This window comes from Podarcis cretensis (genome assembly GCF_951804945.1).
Source record: "Podarcis cretensis genome assembly, chromosome: 14".
Classification (NCBI taxonomy): domain Eukaryota; kingdom Metazoa; phylum Chordata; class Lepidosauria; order Squamata; family Lacertidae; genus Podarcis; species Podarcis cretensis.
In genome coordinates this window covers 16,319,657-16,345,115 of record NC_137183.1, presented here as the reverse complement: position 1 = coordinate 16,345,115, position 25,459 = coordinate 16,319,657, and the positions used below count along the sequence as shown (strand labels likewise).

The 25,459-nt window shown below is 45.7% G+C and overlaps 1 protein-coding gene across 1 annotated transcript in view; it reads right to left on the bottom strand.

The window, feature by feature from the left end:
• Positions 1-25,459, bottom strand: part of PDE8A (phosphodiesterase 8A) — a 191,341-nt gene that overhangs the window by 158,000 nt on the left and 7,882 nt on the right. The window lies entirely within an intron of this gene.

The following is a 25,459-nucleotide window of genomic DNA, read 5'->3' as shown; positions in this document are numbered from 1 at the left end:
TCACAAGGAAGAGGGAAAAAACGAGATTCTCCAGCCGGTAGCCGACGTCTCCTCCTCCGTTTCCATTTTGGTTGTGTTTTTTTTGTTTTTTTTTTAAATGTGGCTTTTATTCTGCGCCAAAACGGAGCGCGCGCTCCCCCCCCCCCCTTAAAAAAAAAAGGAGTGAAAAATGAAAGCAGAAAAGGAAGAGCGGGGAGTTCCGATCTGCGTGGAATGAATTAAAATGGCGAGAAAGGGGGGGAGCGGAGGGGGTTCTTTTTCTGATATATATTTTTTAAAAAATCCCAGGCGCGTAGGGGCGGCTCGCCTCTTCTTTTTTCCTCTTCTGCTGCTTCTCTTGGCGGCGCTCGCGGCGAAATCTTTGCAGCTGCCGCCGATTCCGCAGCCCAGCCGCGCACTCGCCTCGCCTTCTCCTCCCCAGTAGCGAGCGAGGCTTCCCGGCTTGCACGATCTCCCCCTTTCCAGCACCCTCCCTCCCGTAAGAACCCAACACCTCCAGGGGAAAAAAGAAGAAGAAGAAAAGGAGGGAGGAAAGAAGAAAAAAAAAGGAAGGGGGAGAAAAAAGAAGAAGATCTGCCCGGGAGTTTGACAGCCCCGGCAGGCTCCGCCGCGTCGCAGCCAATAAAAGCCCCCGCCAGCGCTGACCTCCAGCCTTTACTGGCGTCAATGCAAATGAACGGAGAGGGCCAATGTGGCGCGGCGCGCCCGGCTGGCGGCGAAGGAGCGAACTTCAAACCGGCTCCTTGCGCGGCTCCTCCTTCTGCACTCGCTCCTGCCCGCGCCTCCGCCGTTGCTGCTTCGGATCGGCTGCCCGCCTGCCCGGCCTGGGGGTGGGTGGGTGGGCTGGCTGGACGGCCGGCCCTCTCGCGCGCAAAGCAAGAGCGCAGGAAACGGAGGCGGAGCCGGCCCTGATGGAGAGGTTTTTACGCACGGCCTGTAAGAGGGCGGGGATCGGTTGCCCCCGGGGCAGGGCTGCTGGGGTAAACGCCCGGGGGTCCCCATCCCGACCCCGCTCAGAGGAGGGAGCTGCAGGCCCTGGCTGTTGAAATCCGCGCCTGAAATCAGTGCGGATCAAATGCGTCGCTTCCCAGGAGAGGTGACTGGTTGGCCAGGGGGAGCTCTTAACCCTTCCATACCCTCCAACATTTCTCCCATGAAAATAGGGCCGTCCTATTCCATAATTTTGGGTTCATTTATACCCCACCCATCTGACTGGGCTTCCCCAGCCCTCTGGGCATCTTTTAATATATATAAAAATATTTTTAAAATAACATAAGCATAAACTACTTCCCTATACAGTGGTACCTTGAGTTAAGAACTTAATTCGTTCTGGAGGTCCGTTCTTAACCTGAAACTGTTCTTAACCTGAAGCACCACTTTAGCTAATGGGACCTCCTGCTGCCGCCGTGCAATTTCTGTTCTCATCCTGAAGCAAAGTTCTTGACCCAAGGTACTATTTCTGAGTTAGTGGAGTTTATCCTGAAGCGTATGTAACCCGAGGTACCACTGTACAGTTCTGCCTTCAGATGGCTTCGAAAGGTTGTATACTCCTTCACTCTGGGGTCACATAACTCCATCCCCTCCAACATTTCGCCAGTGAAAATAGGGACGTCCTCAGCATAGCTGTCAACTTTCAGATTTGAAAATAAGGGATCAGCAACCTCGAAAATAAGGGATCAGCAGCCTCACCTGTCCCGGGGATAGTCTACGGGATATCTAACAATCCGGGATAGGAGTAGGAAATGGCGCTGGAATAAGGGAATTTCCCGCAAAAAAGGGAAGGTTGACAGCTATTGTCCTCAGGAAAAGTGGGACATTCCAGGATCAAATCAGGAACCGGGACAGCTTTTGCAAATCCGGGACTGCGCCTAGAAAATATGGACACTTGGAGGGTCTGCCTTTGCCTGACACAGAAAGTGGTGGACCCTCCCAACTCTCACCTGGCAACTTTCCTTTCTTCTCTCAGTCTGCAGACGTCTTTTCCCTTCCCTGCCTCTCACTCAGGGTCCTTCATCAACCATCGCTTTCCTCTGTGGACGCTCAAAATGGCCCAGAGCAAAGGACACCAAAGGAAAACAAAAGTTAAAGAGAGAGAAGAGAAAGAGAAAAAGAAGGAAGGGATAGAAATAAAGAAAATTGAAAGAAGACTGAGCTTGGATAGCTCAGTTGGTTAGAGCATGGTGCTGATAACCCCAAGGTTGCAGGTTCGATCCTGTATGGGAAAACTGCATTGCAGGGGGTTGGACCAGATGATCCTCAGGGTCCCTTCCAATGCTACAATTCTATGATTCTAAGGTTGTATAATTGTTTTAAACAGTTTCTAGTATTGTGCTTGGGTGTTGTAACCTGTCTTGGAGCTTAGGGTGAAGGGTGGGTAATAAAAAAATAAAAGAAACTTTTGTTGCATCGCTATCCTGTTCTTCCTCCCAAATGAGCCCCAGGCAGCGAGTACGTCTGTAATAAAAATACCATTAACAATAAAAACCCATCTGAAACACGTAACCACCATGAAATGCAGGAAAACATAGCCGGTCATAGGCCTGCGGAAGCAGAAATGTTCTTACATCTTAGCAGTTATTGCAGCAGGAGTTGGAGAAATTTATGTCTGTCTGGGGCCACATTCCCTTGAGGGGAACCTTCTGAAGGTTGTATGCCAGTGAGGAGGGGGCAGTGGGTGTCAATTTTGGCTTCTTATAATAGGCTGGTTTTGACACACATTTCCACAACCCTCTGGACACTCCAACCCAGGAAGCAAGAGGCATGATTGGAGTTCAAGGACAAATTCCAGCCAGGCAAAAAACACCCCCATTACAAAGCAAGGAAGGGCTGTGGCCTAGGAAGAGTTTCAAAAGACAGAGAAGTGGCCTTTGGCCCCCAGACCTGAGGTTCCCCACCCCTGATCAAAAGACGCCCCCTCCCCCCCCAAAAAAAAGAAATCCAGAGTTTAGAATTGTCTCGCTGCACTACTGGTTTCAATACTCTGAATACTTGGGAGCAAACCAGGTTAAATTCGCTGCAACTTATGGGATGTTGCTGTTTTGTAGTCTGCAGCAATAATATTTTTTTAAATATAATTTTCAGGGGTGTGGAATAGTATTGCCAGATTTTCATATATATCTACATGTGCTCCCTGGTCTTTTAAAACAGCTTAATTGGCAGAGATTGCTAAGTGTAAAAAGCTTTACTTAGGGATGGGGAACCTGACACCCTCCAAATGTTGTTGGACTCCAGGTCCCATCAATCTCAGCCAACCTGTCCAGTGGTCAGGGATGATGGGAACTGGAGTCCAAAATTGTCTGGAGGTTCCCTACTTGGTTGGTGGCAGTGATGACTACCAACTTGGTTTGGTTTGGGAGAGGATTCGACAAATTCATGTTGGATAAGACTTCTCAGTGGCTGCTAGCCACAGTGGCTGTGTTGTGCCTCCACTGTCAGTGGCACTATACCTCTGAAAACCAATTCCTGGGAATCGCAAGAGGGAAGAGTGCTGCTACACTCAGGGTCCTGTTTATGGGCTTCCCATAGACATCTGATTTGCCACTAGGAGAACACACTGCCTTTACGCTGAGCCAGCAGGCCTCTTACGTTCTGCTTTACTCGCTGATCTCTGCAGTTCAAGTTGCTCCTTAAAAGGCACTTGAGCAGATATGGGCATAGCCAGGGAGGGGAAAATCAATAAAATCAGTAAAAATACATAGCTGACTGAGGTTCTGTCCCCCCTAACAAAAGGCCTGACAAAAATCCTGGCTAGGCCCATGGGAGCAAACCAGGCTAGGTGTTGTTTGTTTGTGTTTCTGGCAAGTTGTCAACCACCATCCACCTCTTGGTCCCTTGATTTTGTAGGCTCTATTCCTTCATTCAACTATTCCAGATTATTTATTATTATTATTATTATTATTATTATTATTATTATTATCTATACCGCCCTTCATCCAAAGATCACAGGGTGATTTACAATATAAAAACACAAAAACGCGTACCATAATAAACAAAATACCACCTCTCCCGGTTTAAAAGGCTGCATATTGTTTAATTGCCCAGAGACCTGGGAGAAGAGGGATGTTTTTGCCTGGCCGTCTATAAAGCTATGTAAAGAAGGCGCCAGAAGAACTTCTTTGGGGAGAGTGTTCCTCAAGAAGGGAGCCACCACAGAAAAGGCCCAGAAAAGTTGTCACCTTCCAGGCCTCTAGTGGAGGAGGCACACAAAGAAGGGCCTCAGATGATGATCACAGGTTCCAGGTTGGTTCATATAGGGCAGTGGTGGCCAAACCTGGCCCTCCAGCTGTTTTGGTACTACAATTCCCATCATCCCTGACCACTGGTCCTGTTAGCTATATTATTATTGTTGTTGTTGTTGTTGTTGTTGTTGTAGTCCCAAAACAGCTGGAGGGCCAAGTTTGGCCACCACTGATATAGGGAGATGCGGTCTGTGAGGTTTTGCAGTCCTGAGCTGTTGAGGGCTTTATTATGTCAAAAGCAGCACTTTGTATTAAAAGCTAATTGGCAGCCAGTGCAGTCAGCCAGGATTGGAGTTATATGCTCAAACCATTTTGCCCCGGTGAGCAACCTGGCCACTAAATTCTGCACCAGCTGAAGTTTCCAAACGGTCTTCAGTGGCAGCCACACGTACGTCACATTGCAGTAATCTAACCTGGAGGTTAAGGTTAAACCACAGAGCCTAGGACTTGCCTATCAGAAGGTCGGTGGTTCGAATCCCCGCGACGGGGTGAGCTCCCATTGCTCGGTCCCTGCTCCTGCCAACCTAGCAGTTCAAAAACACGTCAAAGTGCAAGTAGATAAATAGGTACCACTCCAGAGGGAAGGTAAACAGCATTTCCATTCGCTGCTCTGGTTTGCCAGAAGCGGCTTAGTCATGCTGGCCACATGACCCGGAAGTTGTACGCCGGCTCCCTCGGCCAATAAAGCGAGATGAGCGCTGCAATCCCAGAGTCGGTCACGACTAGACCTAACGGTCAGGGGTCCCTTTACCTTTACCTTTAACCTGGAGGTTACCACAGTGACAGAAGTTAGGCTATCCCTGTCCAGAAAGGGGCCACCAACCAAAGCTGATGGAAGGCACTCCATGCCACTGAGGTCACCTGATCCTCAAGGAAGGGGCAACAAGGGATCCCAAAATAACCCCAAGCTATGGACTTGCTCCTTCAGAGGGAGTGTAAACCAATGAAGAGCAGGCCACCTCCCACCCATCTGGTCTAGGGAACCCCCTACTAACAGTACCTTTGCCTTAATCTGGATTGAGCTTCAGTTTGTTGGCTCTCATCCAGTCCATGACCGAGGCAAGAAAACGGTCCAGCACATCCCATGCCACACCTACAGATGTAAAGGAGAAGTGGAGCTATGTGTCATCACACCCCCATTTAGAAGCTCTCCTCCCTTCCGCACTCATGACTCCTCTTTGAAAGAGGCAGATGTGAAGCAAGATTGTATTAAAAGGGCTGGGTCCTTTTCTCTTAGCCACAGGCCAAAAGAAAACCCGTCATGTGATTAAAAACGAAAACAAGAAAATAAATACATAAGTAGTGGCAGCTAACACAAAGCACAAAGAAGACTCCTTTGGGGATCGGGAAGAAATATGATTCAGTCTGAATATGAATCTATCTAATTTATGCTTTCTGAAACGCTACGTGAACCAAAATACACCCTTCTTTAGAAATCCACGCATCTCTAGATTTTGCAGTGCAGTCCTCCATCCAGGTCATGTGATGTGCAAATGCAAAGGTGATAATGCACTTAATAAGGAGTATATAGAGTATAATACATGTTAAGGAGAATATACCGTAAATTTTAGGGGAGATGTACTTTGCAAATGTGTATATTAGGTGAAATGGCACACAAAAATGTGTAGACTGGGAGAAATCTGCACATCAAACATATATAAAAACCATAGAAATAAATCCAATACATAGACAGTTTGGATCTCTAGTTTAAAGGCTTCAGTTTTGTTTTGTTTTTAAAAGAAATCACTTTGTTTTGTTTTTAAAAGAATCACTTTTCTGACGGTATTCCAGAAGATAGGTGCTGGCACACTAAAGGCCTGATTCCTACACTATATGGAGCAGTTCTCTGCAATTTTGCTTAATATACACATTTTTGCACACACACACACAAACTACCCTAATAGAATGTATTTTTCCACGTTCGTTTCTGTAATATACCCATGCACACTTTTCCCTAGCATACACATTTCGCTTGAGAACTGCATTACAAAATTCAGAGAAGTGCAAATTTCAAGGGATAACTGTTGCGCTAGCTCACGTGCTTCGGGAACTGCGGACTTGGTGAGTTAAAACACAAAGTGAAATGCAAATTGGTCCTCTGCCCCTACCCTCCACACCTGAGGCCAACAGGTCAGCATGGAGAGCTCAGGGCAGGGCAGGCAACACACACTGTTCCGACAGCTCAGCAAGTGCCCAGCAGTCGACAGGAAAGTTGCCAATTTCATCCGGCATCTTCTGAAGTGGTTAGAAACGTCCTCTAAATTTAACCTTGCTGGGTTTACTGTTCTTTTCCCAGGGATAATTGCCACCTACCTGAATGTTTTGATTAGTGATAGCAATAGGTACTTGTGGTTATGTTCCCTGGGAAAGCCTGCATAATTATAGTGTACACAAACGCTGACGAAGTGGTCTTTGGGGCCACTTTGGATCGAAATCCAAAGCTGTAATAGGCTGCATTTAAGGAAAAGGAAGGTGGAACAAACAATGCAGAAAGAAGGGGTATTATCCAGGGCAAAGGAGAAGAGCTGCGCCAATCAGGATAGAGCAACCAGTGAAGAACGTGTGGCTCTCTACTTGCTGCTGGGCTACAGCTCCCATCAGCCCCAACAAAGCATGGCTGATGGCAAAGGATGATGGGCGTAGGAGATGATGGACTTTTCGGAGCTAGTTGACCTGACTGGAAGAATCCACGACCAGAAAGGAGTTTCAAGAGGACTGGAGGAAATTTAAGGACTATTTGAATAAAAATTGTAATATAAAAAATTAGAAATTACTTGAAAGAAACAAATAGGCCTAGGATTAAACTACGTTATAATTAAATAAATGGGATTTAGAATGTTAAGGAAAGTGAATAAGATGGACTATAACTGGAAATTGTTTTAGTTTAAGAATGATATTGGAAAGCTGTTACTTTTAGTTACAAGGAAACTCAGAAGGGAGGGATTTGAGGAAATCAACCAAGATGTTTAAAAGGTTGGATTTGTGAAGAATTAAGTTTGTTGTTATTGTTTATCTGTTTATTGTTCCCTTTTTTCTTCTGTTTTTGTGTATCATTTTGCTTTGTGGTTTGTGTTATCATTGTGGAAAATCTAATAACAAAATTATTATTTTTTAAAAAAGATGATGGGCATTGGAGTCCAACAGCCTCTGCAGAGTCCCAGATTCCCAGCCTCCTTCTGAAAGCATTGGAACCGGATCAGTTTAGATCACAGTTTGAGACGCTACCTCGGACAGGAAACTCATCAGGGTGGCCTTGTGCAAATCACTGTCCCACTGGTTTTCCAACAGAACCAACCCTCCCTCTCCTATGCATTATGTTGTTATACAGAACAGTCAAACTGTGAGCTTCCCAAGTGGTGTTTTTAATACTATAAAGGCAGGGTATGAATTCTTTAATGGGGGCATGGCCAAACTTGGCCCTCCAGCTGTTTTGGGACTACAATTCCCATCATCCCTGACCACTGGTCCTGTTAGCTAGGGATGATGGGAGTTGTTGTCCCAAAACAACTGGAGGGCTAAGTTTGGCCATGCCTGCTTTAATACATGCACACATAATTAATAACTTGAAATTAGGATTGATTCGATTTCCATCCTGCATTTCTTCTGTGGAACTCAAGGGGGCAGAGTTCCCAGGGAGTCTCCCTTCCAGGGCCCAGACCAGAGCCAGGCCTGCTTAGCTTCAACAAGGTTCCTGCGTCATGTGCCTCCATAGCCTGCTTTCTAACCAAATGAACAGGCATCACCTTAGAAAGAAAAGGCAAAAGACAACAGCGTAATATATTTTATTTTTGCACTGTTAAGTGGATTCTGTGTTGCAGGTTGGGGTTCAAGCTGGATCCTGGATCAGAAAAGGCTACCAATATAGTCTAGTTTGAAGGATAGTTGTGAGGATTATCTAAAAATAAAATAAAAAATGGGACAACCACCCTTTGGAATTCCTTTCACATATCAAATAGGAGTTGGCTCTATTATCTTTTGAAGATAATTCCCTTTTCAACAAGACTTTGAAGTGGAGCTTTTTCTCCCAGCCTGTATTGAAATTGTTTTTATATATGTTTTTGTTGTTAACTTGCTTTGGGATTATTTTTTTCTGGCAGCGATTCATTAATATACTGTGGTGCCCCGCAAGACGAATGAATGCCTTGCAAGACGAAAAACCCGCTAGACGAAAGGGTTTTCCGTTTTTCGAGGTGCTTCGCAAGACGAATTTCCCTATGGGCTTGCTTTGCAAGACGAAAACATCTTGCGAGTCTTGCGAGTTTTTTCCCTCCCCCCCCCTTTTCTAAGCCGCTAATAGCGCTAATCCGCTAAGCCGCTAATAGGGATGCTTCGCAAGACGAAAAAACCGCTAGACGAAGAGACTCGCGGAACGGATTATTTTCGTCTTGCGAGGCACCACTGTATAATGTATAATGTATAATGTATAATGTATAATGTATAATATATAATATATAATATATAATATATAATATATAATATATAATATATAATATATAATATATAATATATAAATAGGTATATGTCACCTTGAGCTCCTTAGAGGAGGGGCTAAACAAATAAATAAAAGCTCAAGGTCCCAGGACAGATCACAGCAATTTAAAAATACAATATTAAAAGCAGTTTAAAACAAAAAGCACATGAAGTTTTACGAGGAAATGCAATTCCTTAACATGGTCCTTAGTCACTTTAAGAGACGGGATTCCTGTATATTCCAACTTGCATCATATGAGGCCTGCAACAAAATGTTGCAGCATGGAGAGCTCCAGCAGTGCTTTTTTAAAAAGGAAGGAAGGAAGGAAGGAAGGGAGGAAGGAAGGGAGGAAGGAAGGAAGGAAGGATGGTGCCAGTAATCACCATTAAGTTGTTACCGTAAGTGCCACACTTTTGGGGAGGTGCCGGTACTGGGTACCTTTGAGTATCCCCAGAAAGACAGCAATGGGTACCAGCCCTTTTATTTATGTACACATTATTTATTTTATAGCCTGTGGAGGGTCACGATACTTAAAGCATTTCATCTGTGTGCATTTCCAGTATGGACTGACCTGACCTTCACTTCCTGGACTAACGTGAGGATTAGGATTCAGTTATCCAGCAGTTTTAGCTCTTCCTGAATGTTCTGAGCCAGCTCTTGGCTCTGAAACACTATCAAAATACGTTTTAGGAAAAATCAAGTTTTAAATGCAAAATCCGCTGCTTTAAAAAAAAACAAAACCACAGCTTGATGTTGGAAATAAGATGCAGTGAAATTTATACATACGAAAATGACAAGAATTGGAAATAGACTGATTTACTCATCCCTACAACATAGCAACGTTGTGCTGGGCTCAGCGATAGTTGAAGGCAGTGCTTTTCTTCTAGAAAAAAAGGTGTTGGTACTGTGTAGCCTTGAGAACCCCCAGGAAAAAGCAGTGGTTGAAGACCCCAAATCCTGGACTCACGTCTACAGAAATAATCATTTCTACACAGTTTCAGAAGAATGTATCCCATGCAATTAGTTTATATAAGCCGCATCCTGAAAATATATATTAAAACACACACACATTAATTCACTCTGGAGTCTCATAATTAAAGTATGCCATAAAGCTTTTGATTTCGTTGGTGCAAACTACTTTGTTTACTCCTGTCATCTACTTACTATAAACTCAAGCCGCCTCACTAATCCCCCTGCTTTGCTGCCTTTAATCATATATATAGAATCATATATACAACACATTTCTTTGCATGTTTACTCAGAAGTAAATCCTACTGTGTTCCATGACGCTCACTCCGTAGTAAGTGTGTTTAGGATTGCAGCCTTGGTGTACCCTAAATGCTTGCCAAAATTTCTTTGTTGTCCCTATCCAATAAAGTTGTAAAGGAAAGGGATAATTATTTACCTTCTTTATAGAAGGCAATGAAAATACTGGCATTGTAGGGCATGCAGGGCACCAGAAGATTTTAAGAAGGGGGTGGCAAACTTTTTAGGACTGTAAGCAAATTTGGATTTTTGAGAAAATGCCATGGGTTCTCCTCTGGACACTTTTCTCCCATTGCCCCCAAATTAGCCACACCCAGAGAGAGATAAAACATGCACACATTTTTTATTTCCCAAGGGAGAACGAAGCTGAGCCTTGAAAAGCACATAGAGCTGGGACAGGAAGTAGGAAAGAGTGGCATGCGTCCAACTTCCTCCTTCAGCTCGATGTCTGATTATCTCCTGCTTGGACCACTGCAATGTGGGGCTACCTTTGAAGGTGACTCAGACACTACAACTCACCCAGAATGCAGCAGCTAGACTGGTGACTGGGGGCGGTCGCAAGACCATATAACACCAGTCCCCCAAAAAACTACATCAGCTCCCAGTACGTTTCCGAGCACAATTCAAAGTGTTGGTGCTGACCTTTAAAGCCCTAAACAGCCTCGGCTCAGTATACCCGAAGGAGCATCTCCACCTCCATCATCAAGCTCGGACATTTGAGATCCAGCTCCAAGGATCTTCTGTCGGTTCCCTCATTGTTAGACATAAAACTACAGGGAACCAGGCAGAGGTCCTTCTCGGTAGTGGCACCCGCCCTGTGGAATGCCCTCCCATCAGATGTCAAAAAGATAAACAATGTTTTGATTTTTAGAACTTCAGGGAAGTTTTTGATGGCTGATGTTTTAATGTGGTTTTAATATTTTGTTAGGAGCCACCCAGTGTGGCTAGGGCAGGGGTAGGCACCCTAAGGCCCGGGGGCTGGATGAGGCCCAATCACCTTCTCAATCAGGCCCGCGGATGGTCTGGGAATAGTGTGTTTTACATGAGTAGAATGTGTGCTTTTATTGAATATGCATCTCTGGGTTATTTGTGGGGCATAGGAATTTGTTCATTCCCCCCCTCAAAAAAATATAGTCCAGCCTACCACATGGTCTGAGGGACGGTGGACTGGCCCATAGCTGAAAAAGTTTGCTGACCCCTAGGCTAGGGTAACCTAGTCAGATATTATTATTGATGATGATGGGCAGTATATTATTACTGATGATGATGACGACGACAACAACAACAACAACAACAACTCCTTTTCAAGGGATTAAAAGGTAGCCACCTTCCCCATCTCATGACCAAGGGAGCCGTGAGTGGTGAGGACCAGAGGAAGACCTCAAGAGCACCGCATGTGCTCACAAAAACCACATTGCGTTGAAGGAGGGGCGGAAACAGTTCTACTGCTTTAAACGGCTCCAGAAATGTATTATCATGCATAGACTTTTCCCCCAAGGACAGTAAGGAGGTTGTTTTTCCTACAGAGTTAAGAAGTTCAAAAGAATTCTGCCCGCTTTTGCTGGGGACAAAGTACAGGTATGCAAGAAAACGGGGAGGAGAAGGAGGGAGAAAGGACAGAAAGAGCAGAACATTAGTAAATACAGAGCAAATCAAACTTGTAAACCGAACAGAGGCTCGAGACATTATGTCTGAACTTTGTGCACATTTGAAGCTGAAAGTGGTGTCAATCCAAAGGCAAAGAAAACTCCCAGACTTTGTTAGCCCCATGTGCACTATTCATTTAAAGCAATTCCATACCATTTTAAACAGCTGTGGCTTCCCACAAAGAATCCTGGGAACTGTAGTATGTTAAGGGTTCTGGGAGAAATATTCCCCTCACAGAGGGTTGGTTGTTAAACCACTCTGGGAATTGTAGCTCTGTGAGGGGAACAAGGTCTCCTAACAATACTCCTAACAAGGGAAGCGGGTGGCACTGTGGGTTAAACCACAGAGCCTAGGACTTGCCAATCAGAAGGTCGGCGGTTCGAATCCCCGTGACGGGGTGAGCTCCCATTGCTCGGTCCCTGCTCCTGCCAACCTAGCAGTTCGAAAGCACGTCAAAGTGCAAGTAGATAAATAGGTACCACTCTGGCAGGAAGGTAAACGGCGTTTCCGTGTGCTGCTCTGGTTCACCAGAAGCGGCTTAGTCATGCTGGCCACATGACCTGGAAGCTGTATGCCGGCTCCCTCGGCCAGTAAAGTGAGATGAGCGCCACAACTCCAGAGTCGGCCACGACTGGACCTGATGGTCAGGGGTCCCTTTACCTTTACCTAACAATACTCAACGCCAGTGCTATTTTTCTAGAAAAAGAGGTGCCAGAACTCAGCGAAAAAACCTCCTTCATTCACTTAGAATGGCCATGGCACCCAACTGACAGGTGCCAGAATTGACTTCCAGCAAGTTCCGGCTGAAAAACAGCCCTGCTCAACACAAACTGCAGTCCCCAGGGCATGACTGTCTAAAGTGGTGTGGAACCGCTTTGAATGTGTAGTACAGATGGGGCCTCAGTCTAGAGCAGAAGCTACTGATTTGATTTCTCTCCTGCCTCCCGAAGGGATCACCAAGATAGCTTACCATAGAAATCAATAAAATGTGATCACTGCTTCTACACCTTCTGGAACGTGAGAACTACTTTGCCTTCCAGGCCACAGAGAAAACCCATTTAAGCTTTCATTGCACCCTGGTCACATTTTAAAAAATGCACAGCTTCTTGGGCTACTGATTGCTAGAGCGCCAAGGTCAGACACCTGCATAGCTGGGTGCCCACGTGCCTCAGTTTACAGAGTACAATGCTTTATTTTGAGATAGTCCTCCATCTGAAGGCATCCCCTGTCTGAAGGACTGCTTGGTTCAGAATGCAGTTTAAAGATAAAGAGTTATGAGAAGGGAGAGCCTTGAAGTTGCCCATCAACAGCTGGCATTGTTATCAAAGTCGCTTAAAGAATGCGGAATGAGCCCAGAGAGAAAAGAAATCCCGATAACGCTTGCCTGAGGAAAACTGAACAAAAGCAGTGTCTAGTCTGAGGAGAAAGTAACAAAGGGCTTTTTCTTGCTTGCTTCAGCCTTTGTAAATAGCAGGGAGACATTCAGCCAAACATACATTGGAAAAACTCCCTCATAAATGCACGGCCAATCAGGGTGCGTCCTGCCTCTGTGAAGATCAGGCTACTCTGCCTGGTTTCTGAGCAACATCTCTACTCCATAGCACTCTTGGCTAGCGGACATTAAGGGTAACAGAACTAACCCTTAAGCTATAAACCGAATGATGTCTGCTGTTGCACTTCCAGTAAGCATCTGGGTAAAATGTCTTGTGTTTATCTTTAAATTGAAATAATTATTCCTAAATTTGCATATATATATATATATATATGTGTGTGTGTGTGTAAATTTTATGCAAATCCGGACCTTCTTTTTCGGCGACTCATAAGTGGTCAGCCTACCTCATACGGGCCAGTGAACATAGCAAGTGCCTTGAAATGAGACCAAGCACAGATGGAAGGGTTTTGGAGGCAAGTACTTTCTCTGAGAACCATATAATTAAAGCTTAATTTGAAGGGAAGGGTGGGAGAGGCTGATGTTGCGACATGCGGCATGTTGAGTTAACCCCTTTAAGGCATTTGCTTCCTAGCCTTGAAGATGTTTAGTACAGTGGTACCTCGGGTTACAGACACTTCAGGTTACAGACGCTTCAGGTTACAGGCTCCGCTAATCCAGAAATATTACCTCGGGTTAAGAACTTTGCTTCAGGATGAGAACAGAAATTGTGTGGCGGCGGTGCGGTGGCAGTGGGAGACCCCATTAGCTAAAATGGTACCTCAGGTTAAGAACAGTTTCAGGTTAAGAACGGACCTCTGGAACGAATTAAGTTCTTAACCTGAGGTACCACTGTACTGTGTGTGATGTACTTCTTGGAATTAAAACTGGTGTTTCCTGAAGACAGCACTAGAAACAATGTTTATTTCCTCTTGGGTATCCAAGTTTTTCTCTCATAAGCAATGCAATTCAGCATCCACAACTTGAACGTAATGGCTAAGGGTGATCAAGTCTCTGGCTTAACCCAAGGTAGCACTGTAATGTGAATAGAATGTGGGATGGGCGCTGCTGGCATTACTGAGGACCCGCTGCTGCGTCTTCAAATTACCTTCTTAGGGAATCCTCGAGTCAGCTGTGAATCAGCGTACAAACAAAGGGACATAGAAAGCTGTTCCATCTAGCCCAGTTGTGCTTGCACTGACTGGCAGCAGCTCTCCAGGGTTACAGACAGGGGTCTTCTACAGCCCTGCCTGGAGATACCAGGGATCAAACTGCATGCAGAACAGGTGCTCTACCATGGAACAACCGCCATTCCTCATAAGGGAGAATCGGGCTCTCATTGCACTGTACCAAGGTGCCCTCTATTTCTATACGGTGGTACCTCAGGTTAAGTACTTAATTCGTTCTGGAGGTCTGTACTTAACCTGAAACTGTTCTTAACCTGAAGCACCACTTTAGCTAATGGGGCCTCCTGCTTCTGCCATGCCGCTGGAGCACGATTTCTGTTCTCATCCTGAGGCAAAGTTCTTAACCTGAGGTAATATTTCTGGGTTAGCGGAGTCTGTAACCTGAAGCGTATGTAACCTGAGGTACCACTGTACTTATTTTTTGCGAGGTTCTTTCTTTCTGAACGGCTTCTCCTTGTCATAGAGTATATGCGATGCACATCGGCTTCTGCTTCTGTAGCAAAGCTAAGCTTCTTGGGTTCTAACTATGCCGTTATTGTGATGCATTCATTTAGCACGTTTAAATTTCAGCCAGGGGCTACTGAGATTTACCACCACGGGTGATGTATATGTGTGAGGAGAGGCGAATAAAGTGTGAACTGTATCCACAAGGGTGGTGGGAGTGGAAATTGAGGCATCTAATCAGGTTTTCCCACCACCCTCCAAACACAGGCATGTCTAGTGACATGTCATTATCGAAGGCAGGACATAAAGCAGCTGCATATTTGACAATGTTTTCCGGCAAAGCCTAGAACACACTGAGCCGGTTTTCTTTTCATGGGCAGAAAAGCTGAACCCGTTGAATTCCTGCCAGGCTTTCCCTGACCCAGTGGCAGACTTATATTTTGGGGGACACTGAAGCTTGAACTGTGGTGGGGGCCCCTTCGCAAGTAGCAACAAGGTCTGGGTAAACCACTGTTAACTTCTTTAGTTGGATTGTTCCACAACAGATCACCACACCTTTGCTCTTGTGGTGACCCACCACGGATCAGGCCGCAACTCACTAGTGGATCCTGACCCATCCGTTGAAGACTTGTGGCCTCAAGAAGCAGAGTTCAGCACAGAGCGATCTCTAGGAACTGACACTAACCACCAGTTTTTAAAGAAACATTTGACATCTCCCCAAAAGAAAAAGAAAAAAAAAACTGGGACTAGTAGTGCTTTTTTTCCTAGAAAAAAGGGTTGCCAGTACTCACCATCTTGTAGTAAGAGCCAGACTTTTTAACAACAACAAAAAGAGGTGCTGGTAGTGTGTACCTTTGAGTACCTCTTGAAAAAGTAACCTACAGGGGGTGGAATACCAGAAATCAGGGGCCGTCCCTGCTAAATTGGAGCAAATGGAGCATGCATCTGCCCACTGTTCTTGTAACGGAACAAAGTTTAGTAGAACGGCAATCTTATTTTGTCAGCAAAAGCAAAATGACAGTTTTGGTTATGCCTCCTAAATCCAAAGGGTTATGCAACTAACACACTCGGCTTGCAACATAACCTCCCCAAAAGCCACAGAGCACAGATCTCTGCTGCCTAATAATCTACCAGAGAGAAAATTGCTAGGGGTGAAGCGGTTCATTCTGTTCCCTACTTCAAGGGACTCCTGCAGTGGGGCAAAGGGGTTACTTACACACACACACACACACACACACACAGAGTCATGAAGCACACACAAAACTAACACAGTCTGATGCCACATGGATCTGGAAAAGTTATCTGAATCTAGAGGGCCAAGGAGCGCAGGGAAACATGTTAACATCCACTGTGAAATCTGCCTTAAAAAAAACAAGATTTCTCACTTATTGAGAAACTCAGGTCTGACCTGAGAAAAGCTCCTGGATCTTAAAGGATAAGAACTCAGTGGGCTGTATCCAATGCAGCGCTAACTCACTTAGCGATATACTTGTTGTTGTTGTTGTTGTTGTTGTTGTTGTTGTTGTTGTTGTTGTTATTAGTTGAGTTTATATACCGCCTTATACCCGGAGGTCTCAGGGTGGTTCACAGAAAAGATCACAACATATATAATCAGAATAAAAACAACAACCCAGGAAACCTCCCCCCCCCCAAAAAAAAAACACCAGCCATATTTTAAAAGGTTAGAGGATGTCAAACAGATCAACCAAAGGCCTGGTTAAAAAGGAACATTTTTGCCTGGCGCCTAAAGCTGTATAATGAAGGCGCCAGGCAAACTTCCCTGGGGAGAGCATTCCACAGACGGGGAGCCGCTGCAGAGAAGGCCCGTTCTTGTGCTGCAAACCCGCTGCACCTCTCAAGGAGGGGGCACACAAAGGAAGGCCTCAGAAGATGATCTCAGGGTCCGGGTAGGTTCATATGGAAAGAGGCGGTTTGTTGCACAAGAGGATGCATAAACAGCCTGTTGCTAAGTCTGTGCAAAAAGTTTCTGCCAGCGCAACAGGTATGCTGGGTTCATCGGTTGCACAACACTAAAAGTCACCTGTCCGCTAGCGCACAAGACTTTGCACTAGAGAACATTGCAACGGTGCAAGGCTAACACTGGACACTGGCATCCACAGGCAGCTGCCCAGGCTCGCCACAGATGTCTGCCTTGGGCCTTCTTTCACAGCAGACAGACCCCAAAATAACCAGCCAGCTGCCATCTTTATTTTTGACAATGCCTCTGTCATGGACTGGTTGGAAACAGAGGAATGGTGGGAGGAACCAGCTGGGGAGCCACCAAGAGAAGAAGGCTCAGGACCCAGGGATGAAAGGAGAGAGGGAGAAGACTGGGGAAAGGAGGTGCCAGAAGATGAAGAGGTCACAGGGCTTAGTGAGCTGGGAGAGTCTGTGACAGAGAGAAGTTCAGAATCAGATGCAGAGGCGGAAGCCAAGAAGCAGAGGTGAGTCAGGCTGCTGAAGAGTCGCAGGTGTCTCCCCCTCCTGCTGCAACAATCTCCCCTCCCCTTGTCTCCCAGAACCAGAAGAGGCATGAAAAGGGCGGAGGGGAGATTGGCTTCATGTCAGCGCAGTCTCTGATTGCTCAGAAAAAGCCCTGGAGAAGAGGCAGGGGCTTTCATTCTCGGCAACTGATTATCATGGAGGGGGACGCGGGTAGCGCTGTGGTCTAAACCACTGAGCCCCTTGGGCTTGCCGATCAGAAAGTCGGCGGTTCAAATCCCTGCAACAGAGTGAGCTCCCTTTACTCTGTCCCAGCTCCTGCCAACCTAGCAGTTCGAAAGCACGCCAGTGCAAGTAGATAAACAGGCACCGCTGCAGTGGGAAGGTAAACAGCGTTTCCGTGAGCTCTGGTTTCCGTCACGGTGTTCCGTTCTGCCAGAAGTCCTGCTGGCCACATGACCCAGAAAGCTGTCTGTGGACAAACGCCAGCTCCTTCAGCCTGAAAGCGAGATGAGTGCCGCTACCCCATAGTCGCCATTGAATGGACTTAACTGTCCAGGGGTCCTTTGCCTTTTACCTTTACCTATCATGGAGGAGGGAAGCAGGTGGCTCTGTGGGCTAAACCACAGAGCCTAGGACTTGCTGATCAGAAGGTCGGCAGTTCGAATCCCCGCGATGGGGTGAGCTCCCATTGCTCGGTCCCTGCTCCTGCCAACCTAGCAGTTCGAAAGCACGTCAAAGTGCAAGTAGATAAATAGGTACCGCTCCGGCGGGAAGGTAAACGACGTTTCCGTGCGCTGCTTTGGTTCGCTAGAAGCGGTTTAGTCATGCTGGCCACATGACCCAGAAGCTGTATGCCAGCTCCCTCGGCCAATAAAGCGAGATGAGCGCCGCAACCCCAGAGTCGGTCATGACTGGACCTAACGGTCAGGGGTCCCTTTACCTTTACCTATTATGGAGGAAGACCACCAGGAATGAACTGCTCTGCCTATTAGGCCTGACGCTCAGCCAAGTATGTGAAGGTGGTGTTTCTGCTACTAAAGAGTTCACTCCATCTTTGAACTGCGTGATTACTGACGGGCGCGCTCCTATGACAGACCTGTGACAGCCTCCCAGAAAGTGAATCAATGCACGCAAACTGTGGTGAGTCAAGCATGGCAGCCATCCCATATTCTTTTGACAGCTATGTTTTCCCCACCATGATGACCCAGAACTCACTTCAACTTCTGGGACATTGTAGGGAGGAAATTGTGGTTGTTGCATGCAGGCAAGCTTCACTATGGGCCCTAAGGGAGGGTTGACCATGGTAGGGTCCCATAGGATAGCATTATGCTGTGGGGCAGGGACTGATCCTGCAACAACCTGATGTAGCCAGAGAGACTTCGTGCACTATTCTAAATACAGCAACAGGGAGCATGGGGCACAACTATTTCTGCTGTTGCTTCAGTTTTTAGGAACACATTAGCAAATTGGAAGAACAATTGTTATGTAACTAATAATCTACAAGCATGGGTAGGCTTTAAAAAAAACAAAAAAAGGTTGCCAGTTTTAAACGAGAAAGTGGAAATGCTTTGATGTTCGATCCAAAAAGTGACCCACAATTCCAGACCATTAAAGCTGATTATTCTCCCCTAACAGCTAGATCAGGGGTCAGCAAAGTTTTTCAGCAGGGGGCCGGTTCACTGTTCCTCACACCTTGTGGGGGGCCGGACTATTTTTTTTGGGGGGGAGGAACGAATTCCTATGCCCCACAAATAACCCAGAGATGCATTTTAAATAGAAGGATACATTCTACTCATGTAAAAACACTCCGATTCCTGGACCAGATTTAAAAGGCGATTGGGCCGGATCCGGCCCCTGGGCCTTAGTTTGCCTACCCATGAGCTAGATGATCAAATTTGACAGGCAGTGTGGTGTAGTGGTTAGAGTGTTGGACAAAGGAGGCCTGGGTTCGAGTCACCACTTTAGCCACAACGTTAACTGGGTAACCTGGGGCCAATCATAGTCTCCCTGCCTATCCTACCTCACAGGGCTGTTGTCAGGATAAAATGGGGAGGGGGGAGTCATCCACACCACCTTGAGCTTCTTGGCGGAAAGGTGGAATTACTGGGGGCGGGGGTGAGACTCTATCTCCCATCAGCCCCAGCCAGCATGGCCAATGATCAGAGACGAGGGGAGTTGCAGTCCAACATTTGGACTGCCACAGCTTCCCCATGCCTAGATTATGAATCACCACCAACCAGACAAACTGGAATGGCAGCAAAACCTGGGATTCGCACCATCAATTTTTGCAAGGATTCTGGGTTTACTGCAAGCTCTAAATCTCCCTTATGGATGTGTGTGTGTGTGTGTGTGTGTGTGTCCACTTCTGGTTCCCTGCGCTGACGGTTTCCCTAGACAAATTCCTTTTTCTTTTATTGGAAATTTCCATGCTTGATCTTGAGCCAAATGACATTCCTTGCGCTTTTTGTGTGTGAGAGCCAAATCTGTGCAGCTGATTAATTTTTTTAAACAATTTTTTTAAAGCACCTCAGCATTGTTGTTTTTATTTTAAACATGTTCTCATCAGGAAGAACTTTCTGACAGTAAGAGCTGTTCGACAGTGGAACAGCCTACCGCGGAAGATGATGGACTCTCCTTCGCAGGATTTTTTTAAACAGAGGTTGGATGGTCATCTGTCAAGGATTCTTCAGCTGTGAGTCTGCCTTTTAGGTGGTTGGACTCGATGACCCTTGTGGATCTCTTCCAACCATACAATTCTGTGATTTTATAATTCTAGCGAAGAGCACCCCAGGACATCTTGAGTGCTCTATAATTAGAGCTGAGCTGAAATTTCTTAGATGGCATTTTTCTGAGAGCATTTCTGGTGTTTTTCTTGTTTTCATCCCCTTAAAAAAAGGCCACTTTGAGATGTATAAATCAGAATCAGACGCATGTTGGAAATCTAAAGAGAAGGAAGGTACTTTCTATCATATGTGGTGGAAATGCAAAATGGCTAAGGGCTTCTGGGAGATGATATACAGTGGTACCTCAGGTTACATACGCTTCAGGTTACATACGCTTCAGGTTACAGAAATAGTACCTCGGCTTAAGAACTTTGCTACAGGATGAGAACAGAAATCGTGCTCCGGCAGTGCGGTGGCAGCAGGAGGCCCCATTAGCTAAAGTGGTGCTTCAGGTTAAGAACAGTTTCAGGTTAAGAACAGACCTCCAGAACGAATTAAGTACTTAACCCGAGGTAACGCTGTACAATGAGATGGAAAAAAATGTTCAGAAGGTCCTTTGTTAAAAGACTAGAAGCCTTTCTCATAGGAATATCTAATTTGCAAGTTCCTAGAGACCAGAAAATAGGATATTTAGAATATGCAGCAGTAAAGGATAAACAAACTGAACCATGGAAGGGGAGGGAAGTCGATATTAAATATATTGTTTGTATTTGGGTGACTGCGAAGGCGGAAAACTTGTAAAATTGAAAATCATAAAGGAAATTTGAAAGAAAAGAAAAAGAAGGCCACTTTGCAGGATTTTATTTGCAAAGCTGCAACTTCCTTGCAAATATTTTCCACCATTTTGGAGGGGGGTGACTGCCTCTCTCCCCACTATGCTCCAGAATTATCTTAAGTCCAGGGCATTGGAAAAGATGTAAACTGGTGTCCAGGCTGCCAAGATAGTTGTTGCTACTGCCACTATCAACAGAATTTTAAAGAAGTATAAGACCATTGTTTATGTATGCAATCACGGCAGCTAGAATAATAGTGGAAAACTGGAAAAATGAAACACTACTGTAATGGGATAACGGGTTGCTTGTGCGTAAGCGCCACACCGCTCCAAGCTGAGTAGTTGGCTAAAACTTTCCCTGCCCGGACAGCCCTTACTTAGTGGCTGTCTTAATCGCTGGCAGAATCCGTCAGTGGGCGTTTCCTGAATTTCTTCCAACATAAAAGCTCCTTAACCGAGAGTCTCCGCCTAGCTTCCCTGCGCGACAGCTTTCTGCGCAGAGTGGGCGTTCCAATGGGAGGTCCTGAGCTCTCTCCGCTGCCCTCGCTGGAAGCGTCTCTGAGCCTTCCCTCCGACGCTTCCCCCTCCTCTACTTCCTCAGCGGAAGTTCTCCCCCTGCTGGTTCCCTCTCCAGCATCTGAGAGCCTCACCACCTCCCTGGGCTCCGATGGCAGTTCCCTGACAACTACCAACAATAACAGAGTGGCAGACCCTCATGATAGAGTACCTACAACTAGCAAAACTGACGAGAAGAGTCAGAGGAGTTTCAAACCAGAAAGTATATGGAGAATGGAAAGTATTTAAGGAATATCTAAAATTGTATTGTACAAACAACAATATACTTGCAGAACTAGATTGATACTTGTAAGCAAAAAGTATATTAGATATATTATCAGACTATACAAAAATAATATGAAATAATATAAATGTGCAAGAAAACATAGACAATATAAGCAGTATAATGAGAATGATTGGAAGTTTTACATTCATAACTTTTTATTTAATTGTAATACACTGTATTTTCTTTTCTTTTTTCCCTTTCTTTCTTTGCTTTTGCTTTGTATGACTTGTTATCTATGTATATATGTTTATGTGTTAAACTAATAAAGATTATATTAAAAAAGGAAAAGATGTAAATTGATGTCCAGGCTACCAAGATAGTTGTTACTACTGCCACTTGAAGAAACAGAAAGGGGAAAAGAGAAGGGGGAAAACTTCAGGGAGAAGTGAAAAAATCGTGCCACTGCAAAGAGGCAGTCTGTACCCATCTCCAAGAAATTGTTGGAGAATTTCATCTTCTGGAGAACTTCAGGGATATGTTCCCACCAATTTCTCTGCTCAGGAATAGCTACAAATCCCAAAATTCCCTGGGAAGAGGGATTGACCATTAAGCCACTCTGGAATTGTAGCTCATAATCAACATTTCTCCGATGAAAATAGGGACATCGTGGCGCTGTGGGTTAAAGCCTCAGCGCTTAGGGCTTGCCGATCGAAAGGTCGGTGGTTCGAATCCCTGCGGCGGGGTGCGCTCCCGCTGCTCGGTCCCAGCGCCTGCCAACCTAGCAGTTCGAAAGCACCTCCGGGTGCAAGTAGATAAATAGGGACCGCTTACCAGCGGGAAGGTAAACAGCGTTTCCGTGTGCGGCTCTGGCTCTGGCTCTGGCTCTGGCCAGAGCAGCGATGTCACGCTGGCCACGTGACCCGGAAGTGTCTCCGGACAGCGCTGGCCCCTGGCCTCTTAAGTGAGATGGGCGCACAACCCCAGAGTCTGTCAAGACTGGCCCGTATGGGCAGGGGTACCTTTACCTTTACCTTTATTCTTTCACCATCATTTTACTATTTATACCCCATCCATCTGACCGGGTTGCCCCTGAGACTCTGGGCAGCTTCCAATATATATATATATATTTGCCTAAGGACAAAGTGTTGCCTTTTGGAAATCCCCACCCACCCATCGACGCCAATTCCGCCTTTGAAATCCTGGTAATGTCCGGGAAAATCCGGACGTATGTCAGCCCTAAGATAGCAACCTTACAATGCAAGGATTCATTGTGCATAGGGAATGAGGTAAGGCAATCTATGTGCCTTGGACACACACCCATTCCAAGCTGCCACATGGCTGTGTCCAAACAGATGAGCCATCTGTCTTAACGCTTTCAGAAGCTGCCAAGGCGTTTTGAGATCGGTGACACTCTCAAAAGGGAAAGCCACGCACAATTGCATCAGGACAATACAGTTGATGCAACCATTGCTTCCTGTAATTGTCCCCAGCAGCTTGCAACGGAGACAATCAGTGGACGACCATCAGTGGACGACAATCAGCCGTCGACCATCGTTCCTCTCCAGGCATGTCCAACAGGTAGATCACTGGATGTCTCTGGTAGATCATTGGCTCCCCCCAAAGAAGCTGAACAACTGTGACTCCTCTTAAAAAAAGCTCAACATTTTACCTCCTGCCTGAAAAAAACTCAACAACCTGAACCCCAAAAAAGGGACGCAGGTGGCGCTGTGGTCTAAACCACTGAGCCTTTGGGGCTTGCCGATCAGAAGGTCGGCGGTTCGAATCCCTGCGATGCAGTGAGCTCCCATTGCTCTGTCCCAGCTCCTGCCAACCTAGCATGCCAGTGCAAGTAGATAAATAGGTACCACTATGACGGGAAGGTTTCCGTGTGCTCTGGTTTCCGTCACAGTGTTCCATTGCGCCAAAAGCGATTTAGTCATGTTGGCCCCATGACCCAGAAAGCTGTCTGTGGACAAGCACTGGCTCCCTTGGCCTGAAACCCAGATGAGCGCCACAACCCCATAGTCACCTTTGACTGGACGTAACTATCCAGTTTACCTTTACTGGACGTAACTATCCAGTTTACCTTTACCAGACATCCCACTGCTAAGTTGTGACATGCCACACCATGCATCCCACAATCTAAGCAGCAAACCTGCAATATCTGAATATGCAATTCAGTGATGGCATAGTTTGTTGTCTTATCTGTATTTACTGATTTGTGGATAGTTGATGGATTAGCTATCTCCTCTTTGGGCAGCTGGGGGCGCTAGACTGGATGACGTTTCGTCTATTTATTTCATGCAACACTGAAGTACAATATTAGAAATTGTTTAAAACAACGATGCAACCTTAAAATCACAGAACTGTACAGCTGGAAGGGACCACAAGTGTCATCTAGTCAAACCCCCTGCCAGGCAGGAACAGGATAGCTGTCCCATACAGGGATCCAACCTGCAACCTTGGTGTTATCAGCACCACGCTCTAACCAACCGAGCTATACAGGCTCGGTTTGAGTTATACAGGCTATACAGGCTTTGATTTGAGTTTCTACTGAAATGAGGCTGCATTTTAATGTTGTATTTTAATCTTGTTTTTAAGTTGTATCAATTGTTTTATATCTGGTGTTAGCTGCCCTGAGCCCAGTCTTAGCTAGGGAGGGCGGGGTAAATAAAATGTTGTTGTTATTATTATTATTATTATTATTGGCTAGGGAGGGCGGGGTAAATAAAATGTTGTTGTTGTTGTTGTTGTTGTTATTATTATTATTATTATTATTATTATCATCATCATCATCATCATCATCATCATCATTATTAAAGATTTATACACTGCTTGATTGTACAAAAAAACAATTAAAGCAGTTCACAAAGAAATTGAAATGATACTTTTGTTGGTTTAAAAAAAACACAGTTAAAAACAACTATTTGAAACATTTTTTTTTTTCAAAGGCAGCAAACCAAAACCAGATTAAAACATACACCAGCATTCTACATGTCTGGGTCGCTAAACAGAAATGATTTTAGCAAGTGCTGAAGGTAGGATAGTGAAGACACCTGCCTAGTGTCAATAAGAAGGGACTTCCGAAGTACAGATGCTTTCACACTAAAAGACTGATTTCTTACAATGTGGCACTTGCAACAGTGTCCATTCGACAAATGAAAGCAGTTATGTGGGCGTATATGGGCAAAGGCGATCTCTCAGGTCAACTGGTCCAAAGTTGTTAAGGGCTTTATGTACTAATGGTAATATTTTGAATTTCGGCTGGTGGCAAGTCGGCAGTCAGCGGTGATCTCTGAGCGCAGCTACTGGATTAAGCGCAAGGGAAGCTGCTTTTGGAGCCTTCCTGCTTTGCTCTTAGACTAAATAGGACAAAGTAGCCATAAAAGGAGGAGGAGACTTTTGAGAGTCCCATGGACTGCAAGAAGATCAAACCTCTCCATTCTGAAGGAAATCATCCCTGAGTGCTCAGTGGAAGGACAGATCCTGAAGCTGAGGCTCCAATACTTTGGCCACCTCCTGAGAAGAGAAGACTCCCTGGAAAGGACCCTGATGTTGGGAAAGATGGAGGGCACAAGGAGAAGGGGACGACAGAGGACGAGATGGTGGGACAGTGTTCTTGAAGCTGCCAGCATGAGTCTGACAAACTGCGGGAGGCAGTGGAAGACAGGAGTGCCTGGCGTGCTCTGGTCCATGGGGTCACGAAGAGTTGGACACGACTAAAGAACAACAAGCCATCAAAGGCCCTTTAGGACAACACAGGCATAGTGGGGAAATTCCTTCTGTCATCTGAAGTCTCTGTTCAGGTTCTCCACCTGCCAGTGTAGCCTTGTGTATTCTTGGGTGAGATCACCTTGTTTGCTCTGGGCTCTGTTCTCAAGGGGCCAAGCTACCGCATTCTTCCAAACACAAAAAGCAGACGTTTCAAACAACTGCAGAACAAAACGCTAACATCAATTCAGTTCTTTTCTTTTTTTAAAGGCCCCACTGTGGATATTTTTGTGGGGGTTGGGGCATCATCTTTCAAATGCAAAGAAGATTCAGAGCCGCGAATCC